Source organism: Macrobrachium nipponense, chromosome 5, assembly GCF_015104395.2.
Source record: "Macrobrachium nipponense isolate FS-2020 chromosome 5, ASM1510439v2, whole genome shotgun sequence".
Taxonomy (NCBI): Eukaryota; Metazoa; Arthropoda; class Malacostraca; order Decapoda; family Palaemonidae; genus Macrobrachium; species Macrobrachium nipponense.
In genome coordinates, this window is record NC_061107.1 from 145,534,507 (window position 1) to 145,553,013 (window position 18,507).

At 45.6% G+C, this 18,507-nt stretch overlaps 1 protein-coding gene across 1 annotated transcript in view; it reads left to right on the top strand.

Moving 5' to 3' along the window:
• Positions 1 to 18,507, top strand: part of LOC135215711 (probable Dol-P-Man:Man(7)GlcNAc(2)-PP-Dol alpha-1,6-mannosyltransferase) — a 167,986-nt gene that overhangs the window by 120,270 nt on the left and 29,209 nt on the right. The gene's annotated exons all lie outside the window — the stretch shown is intronic.

An 18,507-nucleotide genomic window follows, 5' to 3' on the forward strand; every position in this document is an offset into this window, starting at 1 on the left:
TTAACCATTTTATTTAGGTTTTTATGGACGGCGTTCCATGCGGCATTGTCCCCGAGCCTCCATGTGCGGCTCGCTCCCGCGTGTTAAATTGTTTCGTGCCCCATTCGGTCCCCTATACCATTTGAGCTCGATTTTTTCTAAGCAGTACGTTATTACATTTACGATGATGCATTTATTGACGTTTTATTTAAGTTATGTTATCTCTACACGGGGGTTGTTTTCCGAGCTCATCCTAGGCTCGTAGCCTACGTCGTTTCCTTTCAGCTTAGAGTTCATGCATGCATGTTCATTTCAGTTGTCAGGTTACTCTTAGTTAGGCCCCTTTTGAAGGACCATGGTCCTTTTCTCGTGTCCTCGAGCCACCCTGGTCACCCGCCCTGCGTATCTTCGTCTCGGCATAGGCTAGCTGCTCGGAGTCGCCTGGCTCGTCCTTCCTTCTTGGTTGGCCCGATCCAGCTTCTCCAGGACATCTCTTTCTCTCTACCATCATATTTTCTCCCTTTCCCCCCGTGTTTTGTTAGGATGTTATTTTGTATTTTCATGCTTATCGAGACGGCTTTGGCTGGCCTAGGCCTCCTCTGATCACGTGGCCTTTCTCACCGCGTGGCTCATCACACGGTCGAGAGAGGTTCCAGGCGACCACGTATGAGCCACCCAGCGTCGGTCCTCCCAGCTCTCTTCCCCCTCTTTGGGGGGAGATACGCTCGCTCACGTTGTCTCAGACAACCGATCCGAGCACCCTCCCTTCCCTCCCTCCCACGCAGGGGGATACGGGAGATAGCCAGAGGACGCTCGACGTCGGTTCGGCTCCATGCCGCTCTCCCCAGTAGAGTACCAGGGGGACCCCTGCTTGGCCGAGTCTTGGATGGCCACCAGGCTCGGCTGCGCTCGGCTCTCCTCAGCTCTCGGGCGGCGTTCTCCTATCCCTAGTCACCACCCCTTCCGCTCCGGCGGATCAGGATCCCGGCACAGCCAGGTCATATGGTCCGGTGACACTATGATGGCCCCGGCCTCATTACAAGGATACGCTTTTGCATGCATGTTTTTGTACATGAACTTTCCTGTCAGATATATACTTAGCTTTACGTCTCTGACGTCACGACAGAATTCAAAACTCGCGGCACACGCGACAGGTAGGTCAGGTGATCTACCTTACCCGCCGCTGGGTGGCGGCTGTAAGAACCAATCTCCCTTTCCAGTCAGAATTTTTCTGTCGCCGGTGTCGACTACACCTGTGGTTGTTACCTCCTGACAGCTTTTATTTGTTTCTCGTTGCCTTGGATATATTTGGACTGACTTTCGGTGAAGTACCTGATCTTGTTGGCTTGGCATACGCGCTTGTGGATTGTTTTTGGATATTGGTTTGGATTTTTCTTTGATTTCAAGATGTCTGATGTAGAGGTTAAGAAATCTTCTATGTTTAGGGTATGCTCTATGGATGAATGCAAGGTGAGGCTACCGAAAGCAACGGTAGATCCTCACACAGTATGCTTGAAATGTAGGGGTAAAGAGTTCCTTTATTAACCCGTGTCATGAATGTGAGAAGTTGGATGAGGGTGAATGGAAGTCTCTTTCTTCCTACTTAAGGAAGTTGGAGAAAGACAGGGTGAGGAAAGCCTCGTCTAGAAGTTCTAGTAAGTCTCGTATTAGCGAGGTAGAAGTAGACAATCCTGTCGTAGCACTAGATCCTTCTCCCGTTTCAGCTCCTGCTCCCTGCATCGAACCTAAAGATACGCCTTCGGAAGTGGCAACCATGAGAGCCACGATCCTTAGCATGGAGAAGAAAATTCGTTCGTTGCAAGGTAAGAGTAATAGTGAAGGTGATTTGTGCAGTGCCCCCAGTGCAGTGGAGGGTGCGTCTGATCGGCTCCTTAATGCTTCCAGGCCTAGACCTCTTCCAGACTCCCAGTCCCAGTGGAGGAGGAAAGTCAACAGCCGCAGGAAGGTTAGGGAGAACCCCCACCGATCAGGCGTCCCCTCGGTAGATCCTGATGTTCGTTCCCAGGCTGCCTTAATTCGCGCCAAGAAGGAGGTGTTACGCCAATGCTTCTCTTCTTCTTCATCGCCTTCTCCTAGAAGAGGATGGACCGCCTCGGATTCATCTCGACCGTTGAAGAGAGCCTGGAAGGCTCCTTGCGCCTTTCCTTCCAGCCTGTAATGTTTTCCGGAAGAGCCTGAAGTGGATATCAAGAAACCCAGGAGGGATCAGGAGTACTTGCCTCAGAGTAGGCTTCGATCCTCATCCCCTGTGGAGGAGTTTGCAAGATCTCCAGCTCGGATTCTTGCGGGGCTGCAAGCTCAGATTTTGGCTCTGGCGGGCTCCTTGGCTGGAGGCATGCGTCGTAAGAAGGACGTCTCTCTCCCCGTCAAGAAGTCTAGGCTTCCTTCTCCTGCTTTGCCTTCTCAGTCGGAGGCGGCTCTCTCTCCTGTAACAGCGGATGGAATGAGGCGCTCTTCCCTCGGCAGACGCCTGTCGTCTTCCAGGCGCCAATCGCCCAAGAAGCTATCTCCTGGCGACTTCATTTCTCCAGTAGAACGGGATCAAGCGCCTAGTAGGCGCTCGTCTAAAGATAAGCGCACAGCTTCTTCTTCTCGCTCCTTTCCGAAGAACCTCCAATCTCCGGATAAGAGAGCCTCCTCATACATGGACTCTTCCAGAGATCTCTCCTTATGTCAGGCGCCTAGAGCCTGGTAGGCGCTACTCCCCAAGTAGCCGCTCTCCCGCTGCCAAGCGCTGTGTGGAAGATAGGCGCTTCTCTCCTGATAGGCGCTTTTCACCTGTTAGCCGCTCTGTTCAGGTCAGGCGTAAAGAGCCTGAAAGAAATTTCTCTGCTGATAGACAAGCTTTTGCAGAGACCCACGCGTCTCGATCTAAGTATTTGGATCATGGTAGACGCCTGTCTCCTAGTAGGCGATCTTCTCCAAGGATTCGCTCTCCTGTTGGTAGGCGCCAAGAGCCTAGCAGGTGCTCTCCTCATTTATTTAGGCGCAGTTCGCCAGGCAGCCGCTCTCCTTTTGACAGGCGCATGTATTCTGATAGGCGCCTTGAGCATAGTAGGCTCTCCTCTCCTAGCAGGCGCTCCCCTTTGGACTCCCGTGTATCTAGGAGCAGACTACAGGATCACAGAGGACTCACTCATCGGAGTAGGAAGGACGCATTCGATAGGAGCTCTCCCGAAGCTTTGGCTTCCCCTGATAGGCGCCAGACGGCTGCCAGACACTCATCACTAGATAGGCGCACTTCTTTAGAGAAGTCCAGCTGCTCTCGTAAAGAAGCCGAAGGTTCTTCGGTGGATGAAATAGAACCTTCAGAAGAGGACTTGGTAAAGGTTTCTTCGGTCTCGTCCTACAAGATCCTGACAGATCTCCTTCTTCAAGAGTTTGGAGACGCTCTTACTCCCGTTGCTCCTCCTTCTCCTCTCTCGTTATTCTCGACATCTAAGAAGACGAAGGCTTCCTCCACCTCCTGTGTGAGGATGAAACCAACCATCTCAATGAAGAAGGCTTTGAGAGGTTTTGGTGATTGGCTTCTTTCTAAGGAGGAGAAAGGGAAGACTGTGTTTTCTTTCCCTCCTTCTAAGCTGACGGGCAAACTAGGCTTCTGGTATGAGTCGGGAGAACCCCTAGGCCTGGGTCTGCCGTCATCTGCAGACGCGGACTTCTCTTCACTGGTGGATGCCTCACGACGCTCGGCTCTCTTGTCGGCTAAGACTACCTGGGCTATGAACGAGCTCGACCACCTGTTGAAGGGAATGTTCAGAGTCTTGGAAGTCTTCAACTTCCTTGACTGGTCTTTGGGGGTCTTGGCTAAAAGGACTCAGAACCCGGATTGCATTTCGCCCGAGGATCTCAACAGTGTACTGACGTGCATGGATAAGGCAGTGAGAGATGGATCTAGCGAAGTAGCCTCCCTGTTTGGAGCAGGGGTTCTTAAGAAAAGATCGGTCTTCTGCTCTTTTCTGACAAAGTCCGTCTCTCATGCTCAGAGAGCCTCGCTACTCTATTCGCAACTCTCGCCGCTTCTCTTCCCAAAGAAGATAATCCAGGACATCTCGGGAGCTATCTCCGCAAAGGCTACTCAAGACATGCTCGCTCAGTCTGCCCGGAAACCTAGGACCACCTTCCAGACGAAGACTAAGAAGGAGACTCCGGCTAGACAGGAGCCCTTTCGAGGGGGCCCTCCTTCTAGAGCCTCTACCTCAAGAGGTAATAGACCCTTCAAGAGAGGAAGATCCTTCTCGCGCTCATCCAGAGCGAAGAAGTAGGAAAGAAGTCCTCCAGACATCAGTAGGTGCCAGGCTTCTAAGATTCGCAGAATAGTCTGGGCAAAGAGAGGAAGGGCGGACAACTGGTCCCCTCTCGATTATCCGGAAAGGATATCTGATTCCCTTTTTTCAGAAAGACCACCTTTGATGACGACTCCGAGGGAGTTGGTGGCCAGGTACGGGATCCCATCATGAGCCACGCTCTTACTCTGCAGTAGAACAAATGCTAGAGAAAGAGGCTATAGAGCTAGTGAGCGACCCAATTGCTCAGCGGGACTTTTTACAACCGCCTGTTTCTAGTTCCAAATAAAAGCCTCAGGAGGATGGAGACTGGTTCTGGATGTAAGCGCCCTGAATTTCTTTGTAGAAAAGAGGAAGTTCGCCATGGAGACGAACATCCTCAGTGTTGGCGGCTCTTCGTCCAGGGGATTGGATGGTGTCCCTAGATCTTCAGGACGCTTACTTCCATGTGCCGATCCATCCTTCTTCAAGGAAATACCTCAGGTTCATGATGGGAGGAAGGATATTCCAATTCAGGGCCTTGTGTTTCGGCCTTTCAACAGCCCCTCAGGTCTTCACAGGACTAATTGAAAAATGTCAGCAAGATGGCTACATTTGGAGGGTTAGTGAGGGGTGTCCCTTTACTTGGACGACTGGCTGATCAGAGCCAAAGTCATAGAAAAGATGTTTGGAGGACCTACGAAAGACCCTTTTCATGGCGAGTTCTCTGGGACTTTTGGTGAACTTTCAAAAGTCTCAGTTAATCCCCAGTCAAGATCGTATCTATCTGGGGATTCGGATGGTTTCTCTGGATTTTCGGGTTTTTCCTTCTCCAGAAAGGATAGCCCGAGGGTCAGAGAAAGTCAAAGCCTTCCTAGAGAAAGACGTATGCACAGCGAGGGAGTGGATGAGTTTGTTAGGGACACTCTCCTCGTTGGAGCAATTCCTTTCTCTAGGAAGGTTGCACCTCAGACCTCTCCAGTTCTTTCTATCGGAACTGGCGGTAGTCGTTCTCAAAACCTAGAGTTCTCCTTCAAGATTTAAGAGAAATCAAGAGGACCTCGTCTTGTGGGCGAACCCTCTCAGGTTTGCAGAAGGGATGTCCCTTCACTTCACAACGAACCCCAACCAAGTGTTGTTTTCCGACGCGTCGGAAACAGGTTGGGGAGCAACGCTCAGCTCAAGAGAAGTGTCAGGCACCTGGAAGAAGGAATAGGTGACCTGGCACATCAACAAGAAAGAGCTGATGGCTGTTTGGCTAGCTTTGAAAGCATTTCGAGCCGTACGTCCTAGCTTGGCGGCAGTTCAGATAAACTTGGTGGACAACACCACGGCCCTGGCATACATCAGGAAGCAAGGGGAAGGGAAACTCACTCCTTCTCCCTGTACGAGACAGCAAAAGAACTTCTGCTGTGGGCAGAGGAAAGGAAGATTTGTCTCCTTACCAGGTTCGTACAGGGAGAAAAGAACGTCAGAGCAGACCTCCTGAGCAGGAAAGATCAAGTCCTGCCTGCGGAGTGGACGCTTCACGAGGATGTTTGCCAGGACCTGTGGAGACTTGGGGCAGGCCTCACATGACTCTTCGCCACAGCCAAGAATGCGAGGATAGTACAACTCTGCTTTCCGATCGATTCGGACCCGCGAGGGCAGTGTCAATAGATGCTTTTCTCCTAGATTGGAAGGGCCTAGACATGTACGCTTTTCCGCTCCCTTCAAGATACTGGGAGAAACTCTCAAGAAGTTTGCAGAATTGGAGGCAGCAAGGATGATGCTGATAGCCCCTTTCTGGCCCGCGCAAGTATGGTTCACAGAGGTACTGGAATGGTTAGTAGACATTCCGAGATCATTACCACAGAGGATCGATCTGCTCAGACAACCCCACTTCGACAGGTATCACAGAAACCTCCCCGCTCTCGGTCTGACTGGCTTCAGACTGTCAAAAAGTTTGGTCAGAGCGAGAGGGTTTTCTGCAAGAGCTGCAACTGCATCGCAGCAGCAAGAAGGCCCTCTACCTTAGATCTACCGCAATCGAAGTGGGACGTCTTTCGACGGTGGTGTATGGAACCATCACTTTTCCTCTTCCAGTACCTCTGTAACCCAAATGCAGACTTCTTACTTTTCCTTAGGGAATTAAAAAGTGGACTGGCGGTATCAACCATTAAAGGTTATCGTAGCATGCTGGCTGCAGTGTTTAGGCACAGAGACTTAAACATTTCAGAAGACAAAGACCTTCATGATCTAATAAGATCTTTTGAAACATCCAAAAAGGTTTTGCCAGAGATTCCGAGTTGGAATCTGGATGTAGTGCTACGTTTCCTTAGGTCCCCTAAGTTCGAACCGCCTCAGTCTGCCTCTTTTAGAGACCTCACGAGGAAGACACTTTTTCTCATGGCATTGGCTTCCGCAAAAAGGATTAGTGAACTCCATTGGCAATAGAAGGAGAGTGGGGTTCAAAGGATGCAGCGATCTGTGCATTCCTGCCTTCGTTCTTGGCCAAGAACGAGAACCCCTCAAATCCTTGGCCTAGGAGTTTTGAAGTCCGAGGTTTATCTGCCTTAGTAGGCGAGGAAGCAGAGAGGTCACTTTGCCCAGTACAAAGTTTAAAGTTTTATCTTCAGAGGAAGAAGAAACTTAAGGGCAATGATGTCAACCTTTGGTGCTCTGTAAGAGATCCAAGGAGGGCTCTTTCGAAGAATGCGCTTTCTTTTTTCATCAGAAGCCTGGTGAAAGAAGCACATGCGACATGTGATGAAAGTCAATTCAAGCTTCTGAAGGTCAAAGCTCATGAGGTAAGAGCTATTGCCACTTCATTAACTTTCAGTAAAAAACATATCCCTGAGTAATACTATGAAAGCAACATTCTCTGGGTCTAGGCGATTGCAACTCAGTCCGTTCGCAAACCACTATCTGAAGACGGTCAAACTCAAATGATTTATGGAAAAGTGCTTCGCGTTAGGCCCATACGTATCGGCGGATTCGGTGCTGGGGCAGGGAGCTGAGACATATCCTTAGTAGTATTTTTTATTTTTTTTTTCCTTGTTTAGGTTGTAAGTTTTTTGGTTGTTTGAAAGAGCATGCGGGTAGGCATCTCTTTCATGTCGTTTGTCTAACAATGATTATGATTGGGTAGGTGATCAGTTTATGTTTGAGCTCCTTGCAATGATAGTGGTTAGGTTCTGTCATATAAGAGGGCGAATCCCCTTTGACAAGATCCTGCTCGGATTCTATCAAGTAAGCGGATACCAAATCCCTTTGATAGACCCAGAGTCTGTCAGCTGTAGGTCACGCCCTCGCTGAAGCTCTTCAGGCAACGCAGACTAATAGACAGTAACTACGAAGTCTTCTGCCTAAACAGGTAAGAACCAAGGTTGTATTTTACATCCTACAACAGGTGTTGTTTCCCCCTTTTTTCCATGTTAATATTGCTGCCTCTTTCCCTCCACCAAGGGTGTCAATCAGCTAAGTATATATCTGACAGGAAAGTTCATGCACAAAAATGTTATTGTTAGTATACAGTAAGGTTTTGTACATACTTACCTGGCAGATATATACGATTGATGGCCCTCCCAGCCTCCCCTCAGGAGATAGGTGGAAGAGAAAAAATTCTGACTGGAAAGGGAGATTGGTTCTTACAGCCGCCACCCAGCGGCGGGTAAGGTAGATCACCTGACCTACCTGTCGCGTGTGCCGCGAGTTTTGAATTCTGTCGTGACGTCAGAGACGTAAAGCTAAGTATATATCTGCCAGGTAAGTATGTACAAAACCTTATTGTATACTAACAATAACATTTTGCATTTATATTTAACATCCATTATCTTAGTTTAAGTTGGCGGAGACCCCGCTACCCACCTGGGATTTCGACCTACTTATTCTAGATTTAAGTCTTGGCGGCGGAGTTGTCAACCCCGCCGTATTATTCGGTCCCCTCCTGCTCCTCACCCGTTGTTCCGATTACTCCTCGCTCCGGCGTAGGGATTAGGTGGTCTCCCTGATTCAGTGACTTTTATGCCCTCTGGCAACGCCGGAGACACACTGATTCAAGCTGTTCTACCAATCCTGTCGGACGACTCGCCACATTACGCGGTCGAAGAGCAGGTAGAGACTAACCCTTGTTATCTTTTAACTCCGGAGCACTCCGGTGTTATGATATATCACATCACAGACTTAGTCCAGGATGTTAGTGATGATACTCATGTGTCATTTCACTTACAGGTCACCCATTGTATGGAGTCGGGCTGTAACGCCGTGCTGCAGGACCCCTGTGGGCACAAGGTCTGCCGGACCCACGCCACCTGTGCGATCCGGTTCGACGTGTTTCTGGTTTGGCACCACGAGAGTTGCACAATCTGCTACGAGTTCGTTGACCAGGTCTCCTCTGGAGTGAGTAATGTTCCAAATACTACACTTTAATACAGTTATTTCAGTGACCAATATGATCCGTGATATGTCAGTCGTCTTACGTTATAGTTTAATCTGAAGCAGCCGTAAGTATTAATACTAACCCTCTCTTTCAGGGTGCCCAAGCGATCCGGGAGTCCGCCCTTTCCACCCTGAATGCCTGGGTTGGTGGGTTTGGCCGCAACGTGACCAAGGGCCAACCCTACATTCTATCTAAGGAGATGGCCACCCTCATCTTCCCTGGCGGGAAGAGTGCCTCTTATGTGGACCCGGAGGTGGCGGCTCCCCTGATTACTGCCATCCAGGAGCAAGTGGCGCAGACTTCAGAGGAGCCGACGACACAGGAGGTCATCCAAGAAGTAGCCGCACTGGACCTGGACCTCGAGCCCATGGCGGTGGAGGGAGCAGGTAAGGATGTGAGGCAGGTTTTGTAGGGGCTCAAGGGCTTTCCTTGATCCAATCTAGAGCTTCTTCTCCTACTACTACTTCTTCTTTCCAGGGATTCACCGGGGGTATTCAGTCGGTCGGACCGAAGTCCGCCCTGGTGATCCCTAAAGTCAAAGGTAAGCGTGACTTTAAATCGCCTCAGAAGTCGCTGTCGAAGAAGTCAGATTCTAGCCTTGCCCATAAGTCTTCGGCTTACCATCCCGGAGCAGACAAGGCTAAACTGGCATCTTACTCTAAGGGTTCCAAGTCCAAGTCTTCTAAGGGCAAGGCTCAGCTCTTCCCCTCCGACCTTGAGCCTTCAACCTCCAAGTGAGCCAGACCCAAGACTCATAAGGAGAAGGTAGAACCTTCCCCTTTCGACCCAGACACCTTCTCTGCTAATATCTCCGCCAATATTATGCAGCAGATGGGTAGTTTGGTCGGGAACTTGGTTCAAACCAAGTTCCAAGAGATGTTTGTTCAGCTCTCATCTTTTCTAGAGGAGTCAGGGCAGTCTATCCGAGCTATCTCGGATAAGCTGGTTACCCAGGAGAACCTCATCGCAGGGCTCCGCGAGAACACAGCGACAGGACTTCCACAGCCCGGCATGGTAGCTCAAGTCATGCCGGATTCGTCTACCCTTCCCACGTTTACGGCAAGCAACCCCTGGAGAATTGCTTCCCACGCTCCCTACGTAGACGGCATGCTAACGATTGAGGGCTGCGGAACTCGAAGGATTGAGGACTTCAAGTTTCATCCGCAAGGATTACAGCCCCCTTTCATTGGCTATGTCCGCCTTACAGAAGCGGCTATGAGAAGGGAAGACAAGGTCCCGAAAGAAACTGTAATTCTCTCTTGGGATCACGCACAACGGGAATGGCTACGTAACCTAGAGTAGTGTCAATGTACCAATACCAAGGTTACCGCCTTCAAAAGTCCATTCACGATCTTCACTGTGGGCGAGGAGACTCCCATCCCGTTCACATCGAAGGTAGTGGAACTCACTCTGCAAGCTGCAATGAAGGACGAACTGATGCCACAGCTCCGGGAGACAGAACCAAAATCCCTCCTGCTCCCCAGAACGGATGATCACTGGGTAGATCTTCTGGCCACCTTTTCAGTGGGTAAACTGAAACCGGACTGTGTCATCTCTTAGTTCAGCGAGATATTACCCAGGCTGTCAGACAACCTCATCCAGACTGAGTACGACGCCAGGATGAGGCTGTGCAGATCCCTCAATTCCCTAGTAATGACGGAAGTATCGGCTCTAATCTACGGAGAAGAGCCGCTATTCAAAATAATTGCAAAGTCACTATTGTACTCGATGCAATGTGACTTGTATAGCTAGGCGAAATTGTAGGAAGCATGTACTGGCGGAGGCCACATCTGACATGAGCTCTTAGCCTCATCCATTTGGGGCACTGACCTCTTCCCAGCCTCTGTAGTGAACGAAGTTCACTGCAAGGCAGTTAGGTTCAATCAGAGCCTAAGGGTTCGCTGGGGTTTGGTCAGCAAACGCAAATCGGAGTCGGCTGCATCAAACCCAAAATCAAAGAAGAAGCCTAGAAAATTCCAGCATTTCCAAGGTTCTCAACAGCAGGCTGTAGTACAGGTGGTTCCGGTATCACAGGTACCGCAACCCTCCACTTCCAAGTCGCAGCCACAACAGCAGTTTGTGCTGCTAACACAACCGCCTCAACAGGCACAGGCTTCGACCTCCTATGCTGTCTCCCCTGCTTTCAACCCAATCTTCGAAGGTCAGTCCTTTCAGCCCTTCAACAGGTTTGGCAGGGGTAGCAGGGCAAGAGGCGCCTTCCGCCAACGGGACAGCGGAAGAGCCTCTAACCAAGGTAAGGGTTCCCGAGGGGGACGTGGGGCACGCCCTTCCTCGAACCAGTGAGAATCCTCAGGTAGGAGGGAGACTGTTCTTCTTTCGTCACCGATGGAGGTTCAGCAAATGGGCCCAAAGTATTGTGTCCAAAGGTCTAGGGTGGGGCTGGCTCAAAGGTCCTCCTCCACCCAAAACCTTTCATCAACAACCAACAGCGGAATTGATAGAATACTCTCAAGAACTCCTTCAAAAAGGAGTAGTGTCAAGAGTCAAGCATTTAAAATTTCAAGGTCGCTTGTTCAGCGTGCCAAAGAAAGGCTCAAACAAACGAAGAATAATTCTAGACTTGTCCCGTCTGAACTTATTCATTCATTCCGACAAGTTCCGAATGCTGACTGTTTCTCAGGTGCGGACCTTACTCCCCGGGGGACTGTCACCACCTCTATAGATCTTACAGATGCCTACTATCATGTTCCAGTAGCAAGACACTTCTGCCCGTTTCTAGGCTTCAGGCTAGGAAACCAGGCATTCTCTTTCAAAGTAATGCCGTTCGGGCTCAACGTAGCCCCCAGGATATTTACAAAACTGGTGGGGACAGTCATTCAAGAACTGAGGTCACAAGGAATAATGCTAGTAGCGTATCTGAACGATTGGCTCGTATGGGCCACAAGCATCGAAGAATGCCACAATGCAACGGTCAAAGTGATCCAGTTTCTGGAACATCTGGGGTTCCAGATAAACAAGACCAAGTCCCGGCTAACACCGGAGTCTCGTTTTCAGTGGTTAGGCATTCAATGGGACTTGAACTCTCACACTCTATCAATTCCGCCGTTGAAGAGGAGAGAAATAGCCAAGGCAACCAAGCAATTTCTCAAGTGCAAGCAGACGTCCCGGGGGAACCAAGAAAGAATCTTAGGCTCTCTCCAGTTTGCTTCAGTAACAGATGTTCTTCTAAAAGCCAAACTGAAAGATATAAACCACGTTTGGCACTCAAGAGCAAACTACAGATCCCGGGACAAACTAGCCACTATCCCGGCGATCTTACGAAAGAGACTCCGCCCGTGGACGGAGATCAAGAATTTGTCAAAGACAATTCCGCTCCAGTTCCCTCCGCTGGCACTAGTGATCCACACAGATGCATCACTAAGCATCACTCACAGTACAAAAAGGTACAGGGAACCTGGTCCCTACCATTCCGCCAGCTTCATATCAATGTACTGGAAGCTATGGCAGTGTTCCTCACCCTGAAAAAGCTTCATCCAGCCAAGAAATCTCATATCAAACGAGTGCTGGACAGTGCAGTTGTAGTACACTGCATCAACAGGGGAGGCTCCAAGTTGAGTCATGTGAACCATGTCATGATAGCTATATTTTCACTGGCAGCCAAGAACAAATGGCACCTGTCCGCCACCCATCTAGCAGGTGTAAGGAACGTAGTAGCGGACGCGCTGTCACGTTCAGTCCCACTGGAGTCAGAATGGTCCCTGGACAGGCAGTCATTCAGTTGGGTCTGCCAACGAGTCCCAGGGCTTCAGGTAGATCTCTTCGCCACCAAGTCGAATCACAAACTCCCTTGTTACGTGGCCCCCAACCTGGACCCTCTGGCCTATGCCACGGACGCCATGGCTATAGATTGGAATCAGTGGAAGAGGATTTACCTCTTTCCTCCAGTGAATCTTCTCTTGAAGGTTCTGAACAAGCTCAGGACATTCAAGGGACTCATTGCTCTAATAGCCCCCAATTGGCCCAAGAGCAACTGGTTCCCACTTCTACTGGAATTGGGACTCCAACTTCAACGGATTCCCAATCCCAGACTATCACAACTAGTACAAACGAGGACTGTGTTCGCTTCCTCAGGAATTCAGAAAGCCCTAACTTTATGGACTTCATGAAGTTTGCGGCACAAAGAGATGCCAATATCGACCCTAAGAATATCTTATTCTTAGAATCTGATAAACGGGAATCGACCCTACGTCAATATGACTCAGCAGTTAAAAAACTGGCTGTGTTCCTGAGGAATTCTGATACACAAACCATGACAACCAATCTGCCCATATCCTTTTTCAGGACACTGTTTGAGAAAGGTTTAGCAGCTAGTACTATTACTACTACTAAGTCTGCACTTAAGAAAATCTTCCAGTTTGGATTCAAAATAGATCTGACAGACTCTTATTTTTCATCTATCCCTAAGGCCTGTGCTAGACTCAGACCATCAGAGAGGTCCAAGTCTGTGTCGTGGTTCTTGAATGATGTCCTTAAATTGGCCTCGGACACTAATAATGACTCGTGACTTTTTACCCCTCCTGAGGAAAACATTATTCCTATTAAGTCTGGCCTCAGGAGCCAGGGTATCCGAACTGTCGGCTCTATCTAGAGATTCTGGTCATATAGAGTTTCTCCCTTCAGGAGAAGTGTTACTTTCCCCAGATCATCAATTTCTAGCTAAGAATGAGGACTCACTGGAAAGGTGGGCCCCATGGAAAATTCTCCCACTTCCACAGGACCCGTCCTAATGTCCAGTTGCTACCCTAAGAGCATACCTAAATAGAACTGCCCCAAGATCTTCATGCCCTCTATTTATTAGGGAAAAGGAGGCACCATTTCCTTATAAAGGAATCAGGTAGCAAATCCTATACTTTATTAAGCAAGCCAACCCGGAGTCCTTCCCTCGGGTACATGATATTAGAGCAGTAGCTACCTTTATCAATTACTTTCAACATATGAATTTTGATGATCTGAAGAAATACACAGGCTGGAAATCTCCGACAGTATTTAAACACCATTATCTTAAGTCCTTAGAAGCCCTTAAATTTCCAGCAGTGGCAGCAGGAAACACAGTTTCTTCTGACACTGCTTGAGTAGTGGTAAGTAGTTTAACCTAGATCTCTCCTTTCTACCTGCCTCGCTGACATTCTTGCCGTGGCTCAGCCACCATGTAGCCTTATTGTACCTTGGATGCCACATGTTGTATATTTTGTGATATTTCCTCTCGTTTTGTTCTTAGGATTAGTCACAGTTTAAGTTAACCTTCCTGTTTAGTATTAAGTATGAATTGTTTTGTATTGACTTTACTGTTAAGGTTCCAATTGCCCTTTTGTTACTCATCTTGTAACTTTATCCTTAGATTATAGCAATTAACCTTAATTGTTTTTTATTATCCTGTATATTATTTGTGTGCTTCCTTATTCCAAGCTTATGTGGTCATTTCTCTGGTACTGTTTCACGTAGCAACACAGGCTGAGCCCAGAAAAGGGGTTTTGACGAAGGAAAAATCTATTTCTGGGCAAAGGCCCGTGTCGCCCAGTGAAATCCCACCCTTTTGTGTTACCCCCTCTTTTTGGCCCAAGCTTGGGTGCTATCTGCAGGAATGACGTCAGAGGCGCTAGCCGTAACGGTAGCGAGGAGTGGGCCTTAGGTCGGCTCCTCTATAGTTGAGGGATTTTGACGAAGGATGAATCTAAATGGCAAAGGACCTCTGGTAGTGGTTTCACTCGCCCCAGAAACCATGCCGACACCTTAAAATAAGGTGAGCGAGCCAGAATATTCTGGCAATTCCATATTAGCTTTTTTCTCTGGTATTATAGTAATATTTTACCTTAGAAATGTGTGCTAAAGGGACATTTCACTGGGCGACACAGGCCTTTGCCCAGAAATAGATTTTTCCTTCGTCAAAATCCCTTTAGTGGTGCCCACAGGTGCCCAGCTAACACTGTCACATACAGTAGAGTGGACTCCCACTTTTATGCTATTTTTATTTTTCTACATAAATGTAAAATGGGTATACAAATTTAAACTAACCTACTTTATGTCATAGCAAAATCCCTCAAAACCACAAAGCAGCTAGTTCCCAATTTGTTTGCTTACCGATGTAAACATACCAGTCCCCCCCCCCCTCTCTCTCTCTCTCTCTGTCTCTCTCTCTGTCTCTCTCTCTATCTCTCTCTCTCTCTCTCTCTGTACTCTTTTTTAGTATTATATATATATATATATATATATATATATATATATATATATATATAATAAGCAAATAACAGGAAATGATAGTCAGAAATCCAAGCACTTTTCTCTTTACTAAGACAATGTCTTAGTAAAGACGAAAGCGCTTGGACTTTCTGACTATCATTTTCCTGTGGTAGTTGCTTATTTAATGAAGTCATGTGGCATCTACTGTGATTTTTTTTAAAGCATAATATATATAGTATATATATAGTCATATATATATATATATATATATAATATATATATATATATATATATATAGATATATTATCTATATAGACATATATCCTATATATATATATATATCTATATATAGTATATATATATTAATATATATATATAGTATAGTATTATATATATATATATATATATATATATATATATATATATTATATATATATATATATAATATATATATATATATATTTTTTTTATATTATATATATATATATATATATATATATATATATAATATATATATATATATATCTATATATATGATTATATATATATATATATATATATATAGATAATATATATTATATATATATATTATATATATATTATATATAATTATATAAATAATCTTAAAAAATCCCAGTAGATGCACGTGACTTCATTAAATAAGCAACTACCACAGGAAAATGATAGTCAGAAATCCAAGCGCTTTTCGTCTTTACTAAGACATTGTCTAGTAAAGACAAAAGTGCTTTGATTTCTGACTATCATTTCCTGTTATTTGCTTATATATGGTATATATATGATACAGAGAGAGAGAGAAGAGAGATAGAGAGAGGGGGGTACTGTATATATCTATATATATATGATATATATATATATAAATATACAGTGGATCTCGAGATACGAAATTAATCTGTTCCGAGGCGCCCTTGTTTATCATTTTGAGTCTTCGGGGTATCAAATTGAGGTTTTTCTGTTTTTATCTTGGACCCTATTTTACATGTAAAATGGCTAATTCGTTCCAAGCCCTCCAAAAACACCCCAGTAAATTTCATAATAAAAGTTAAATTGACCTATAAACAATGAAATACTACAACAATTTGGACCATTCAATACCTAACAATAACGTACTGCTAATTACCTGTAAATAAAGTGTATTAGTGTACACATGGTATACAAGAAATACTGTACGTATGTAGTAAAATGTGGAAGCTTACCTTTCGATTGAGGTTATCTCCAAAAGTGGAGACAGAGGAGGAGGACAAACGGCAGATATGTACGTACACTGAAGTTTACGAAACACATAAAAAAATGTAAGGAAAACATACATAAACTAAAATTTACGAAACACATTAACAAAACTGTAACACTTAACTTTACAAAAAACTAAAATTAAAAAAAATTTTCTTTTTTAATTGTTACTTTTTTTTTTTTTTTTTACTTTTTTATACTTCTGTTTTTTTTAGTATCACTTGGTTCTTCCTTTTTGCTTACTCCTGTTAATACTAAAGGCCTCTTTCATAAATAACTATCCAAGGAAGATTGCTTCTGCCTACTTTTCACAATGTTCCTGAAACGACTCAGGCAAGCCTCATCGAACTGCGTAAGCATACGACCTGTGTAAGCCTTTTCGGGGTGTCTTTTTTTTCAACAAACGATTGCACTTTATGAAAAGCAGCTAGAACATCCTTAATTTCTGCCGTTGTCATAGGGTCGTCGTCCTCCACCTCGCCGCTGCTAGAGAACTCCTCTTGAACGACGTTATGTTGCATGGCCTCCAACTCCTTCAGGTCATCCGTCGTAAGTTCCTCTTGGTGCTCCTCGAGAAGGTCGTTGATGTCGTCCTCGTTGACGACCAGCCCCATGGACTTGCTGAGTGCAACGATCTTGTCAAGATCTGGTTGCAAAACAGTTTCAGGATCGTCAACTGTTTCTGAATCTGCAGCACCAGCTTCGCCCACTTCGAATCCCTTGAATTCTCGGGCGGATACAGCATCAGGCCAGAGTTTCCTCCACAAGGAATTCAAGGTTCTCCTCGAAACCTCCTGCCAAGCTTGTTCAATGAATCGGATGCATATCACAACATCGAAATGCTTCTTCCAAAATTCACGCAAGGTGAGGTTTGTGGTATCGGTGATGTCGAAACATCTCTTGAAAAGTTGTTTTGTATACAGCTTCTTAAAGTTCGATATCACTTGCTGGTCCATGGGTTGGAGGAGAGGGGTGGTGTTGGGCGGAAGAAAAAGAATCTTAACGAAGGAATACTCCGCTATGATATCTTCCTCGAGGCCAGGAGGGTGGGGCAGGGGCATTGTCCGACACCAGCAGACATTTCAGAGGGAGGCGCTTCTCTTCCAAGAATTTCTTCACTGTCGGGCCGAAACACAGATTTACCCACTCGGTGAACAAAAGCCTCGTTACCCAGGCTTTCGCATTAGCCCTCCACATCACTGGAAGCTTCTCCTTAACCCTCTTACGCCGGAGCCCTAAAAATCAAAACGTCTCCCGTATGCCGGGCCTGGTTTGGAGTGAGCGCGGAACCGGAAAAAATAATTTTTTCAAAAAATTACAGCGCGCGTACTTTTGAAGATTAAGAGTTCATTTTTGGCTCCTTTTTTTGTCATTGCCTGAAGTTAGAATGCAACCATCAGAAATGAAAAATAATATCATTATCATATGTAATAATGCGATATATGGTAGCGAAAAAAAAAATTCATACATAATTGTATTCAAATCACGCTGTGCAGAAACGGTCAAAGCTAACCAGTTACTTTGTTTTGCGTTGTATTGTACACTAAATTGCGATCATTTTGATATATAATACATTGTAAAACAATAAAAGCAACACCGGAAAAAATATTTATCACAAAATGATGTACGAATTCGTACGCGCGGACGCAAAAAATATTTTTTTCAAAAATTCACCGTAATTCTAAATAATGTTCTAGAGACTTCCAATTTGTTTCAAATTAAGACAAATGATTGAATATTACGATACTGTAAGAGTTTTAGATTATAATTGCAGATTTCGACCATTTTCGGACGAGTTAAATTTGACCGAATGTCCGAAATTTTAATATATATTTTTTTATATGCACATATTTCGAAGATGGAAAAAGCTACAACCTTCAATTATTTTGTATTGTATTCTTCATGAATTTGCGCACATTTTGATATATGAAACTCTATAAAAAGGCTAATATGAAAAGGAGCAGCATATTAGGATAATGCCATGTACGTATTTCGGAGACTTGCGGCCGCGAATCGGCGCGCGGAGTGAAGGTAAATATATTTTTCAAAAATTTCACCATAAATCACAATATTGTTTTTAGAGACTTCAAATTTGTTTCAAAATGAAGAAAAATGACGGAATATTTCTAGGCCGTAAGAGTTTTAGCTTACAATTGCGTTTTTCAACTATTTCGGTAGAGTCAAATTTGACCGAACGTGGTTTTTTTTCTATTATCGTGATTTATATGCAAATATTTCGAAAAAAGAGAAAAGCTACAACCTTCAATCATTTTTAGTTGTATTCTACATGAAATTGCGCACATTTTCATATATAAAACTTTATGTAACAGCTAATTTTAAATGGTGCAAACATTTCGACAATTGCACAAAAAAATT